The 2,925-nt window shown below is 34.9% G+C and overlaps 1 protein-coding gene across 6 annotated transcripts in view; it reads right to left on the bottom strand.

The window, feature by feature from the left end:
• Positions 1–2,925, bottom strand: part of LOC106877248 (neuropeptide S receptor) — a 543,162-nt gene that overhangs the window by 202,043 nt on the left and 338,194 nt on the right. The window lies entirely within an intron of this gene.

Here is a 2,925-nt window from a genome sequence, read left to right as displayed (position 1 = left end):
GAGAGAGAGAGGCCGTCAGAATTTAGGAAAAAAAATCTTTTTTATTTCTTCATTATTATTAACGCGTTCGTTCTTTCTCGAACTTGTCAAATAAAATTTTGTGAATGTACAAACAGCTTGTTCTTTTATAGAAAACATGTCTTTTGGTTTGGGGGTTTTGTTTAGAAGAAGAGAACACATTTTGTTTTGGTGGGGGTGAGGTTCCATGACAATAGAGACAGATAGATAGAAACATAGGTCGGCAGATAGTTAGATAGATAAATAGGTAGTCAGACTGACAGATAGATTTTTCAAAAATTCTGACGATTTTTCTTCTCAATATTGAATTTCAGTACACCACACCTAACACTCCACACACAATATATGCATGTATATATGTATATACATTTATATATATACGCATATGTGTGTGTACATGCATTACACGCATAAATGTATATATGTATACATATATATTCATATCAGCATGTATGTATGTGTGTATGTGTTATAATTATGACAACAAATATTGCAAATCACAAAAAAAACTGAAAAAATAATTAATTATAAACTGAAAGCAGAGGCAATTTTTTTTATTTTCCGTAAAACACAAAATCCATTGAAAGCCTTTATGGTGTTGTATGAAGCCAGTACAGAGGCTGAGTTAAAGTTCTACAGTCAGAGCTCGCTATAACCTTACCAGCTTTTGAAGCTTGTATTGAAGCTTGACAGAAACTCAAACGAACACAAATGCATTATGATTTCATTGTGTAATGAAGCGATAGGACAATAGTAATGTAATTATATATACCCATATAAACTAGTGTATTACTCGCCATATGACACGGAACTTTAGAAACACACATTTGTAATATGGATATTATCAGGAAATATGGATACTATCAGGAAATATGGCATACGTACAATAATTATAATTTAACGTGAAGTATATTTGCCACTTAAGTGTGGCTAACCACTAAGGGTGGATGCTACTGTAGCTTGTCGTGCAGCTACTGTTTATACCTCGTTCAGAGATTTATTATTAATTATGATTTAGCCTTTCTTAAATTTCTTGGTGCTTATAGAAAATGATGAAACGAATACTAATTGCTGAAAGAAAAATATTTATTGCCTTAAACTAAAATTAAACAAATCATATGCAAAAACAAAAATACAATTGGAAACAAAATTGCTATTCGCATCTATTTTATATCATGAAAGTTCACACACGCACACACTCACACATACATCTAACCCACACACACATTAAATAATGCCATTGCCTTCACTTTAGCGTGCATAATTACATCCACGTTGATACTTCACAGGAAGTAAAACCACATAAACATATCTTATCATGTTATGCTGTTTATTATTTCCGTTTCAGCAAATAAAAAAAAAAGATAGAATACGTAGTCATATATTTGTTACGTTTGTATAGTGGTTAGAAATACAATGATGATTCGTTGTTTTTCTGAGTATATTTAGGTATCAGGGCCGTGGTGACGTATGGAGCATGGTTTACGTCATCGGTCTAATAGCGCGCACATCTTGGTAAACATAAGAACCGTTAAATCCTATTCTTTCCGTGAAATACACCTACGTCTAATTGTTTACTCTAATCGCTAAAATAGACTAGTGAGGTAATTGCCCTAGACGGTGATAGGGTTAGGGTGGTGGTGGTAATGAATTACCATCAGACAACAACAACAACCCGAATACTTTAAATTGAGTGGACAACGTTAAATACAAACATGTGTTAAGAGATATTTAATGAGTGCTGGAGGGGTTTCACAGATTGTCATACGCCGACTTGCTTTTTGCCAGATGAAACTTTAACTTCCTCCTTTACCAAAAGTTGATTATTTCTTGAAAATCTTGTTAATATTTGGAAATTTAGATAAGATTCCTAGCATGAATTAATTTAAATAAAACAAGTGTCACGTTGCTTCCATCTCCAACATTTCACAACACTTGAACGATACATGCTAACAATCAATCTTATTTTATGTCTATCAAATTTGTATCAATAGATAGTTATGAATGTTCGACTAAGAATCTCGCTTTCCGACCTCTAAGTTCCAGTTCACCCAACTTTCATTCCAAATCTCGTGAAGTAACGCTTCGACAAAGAAAGAGTGAAAAATTTCGTAACGGATTAAAGTCAATATTTCGGTCGATCTGAACACTCAATCACTTTAATGAGGATGACCACCATTGCTATATTCCAAATATCAAAACATGCAATATTGTAAATATATATAATTGATAGATACATGTAAGTGTGTGTGTGTGTGTGTGTGTGTGTGTGTGTGTGTGTGTGTGTGTGTGTGTGTGTGTGTAAGCATAGGTGTGCGATAATTTGCAGATCATGACCGGTACTGCAACCAAAAAACGTGAGATGTCACGAGTCAAACTCGGCATGACTCTACCTCGGAATGCAGGGACCTGGAACGAAGACAGTAAAAACACCTGTGCAGCCATTCTTCAAAATTCACACATATATACATGCCCCTGTACTTGTTACAATCACACAAACATAGCCATCCATCCGTCCGTCTGTATGTGCGTGTGTGTATGTGTGGGCATGTGCCTCTGTGTGTGAACTTATACGCTTATAAATTCGCACACACATACACATTCGCATGGACATACACATGCACACACATACACATATATTCTTTTATCCTTTTACTTGTATCAGTCATTTGACTGCAGCCATGCTGGAGCATCACCTCGAAGGGTTTTAGTCGAACAAATCGATCCCAGGAATTATCTTTTAGGCCTAGTACTTATCTTTTGAACAGATGAGGTACGGGACCGAAAACACACCAGCACCGGTTGCCAAACGGTGATGGGTGACAAGCACAGGCACAAAGACACGCGCACATAGATATATACTTGTATGCATATATATATATATATATATATATATATATATATATA

The sequence above is a fragment of the Octopus bimaculoides genome, chromosome 3, assembly GCF_001194135.2.
Source record: "Octopus bimaculoides isolate UCB-OBI-ISO-001 chromosome 3, ASM119413v2, whole genome shotgun sequence".
Taxonomy (NCBI): Eukaryota; Metazoa; Mollusca; class Cephalopoda; order Octopoda; family Octopodidae; genus Octopus; species Octopus bimaculoides.
Note: the sequence above shows the minus strand (reverse complement) of the source record. Positions and strands in the feature narration are given on the sequence as shown.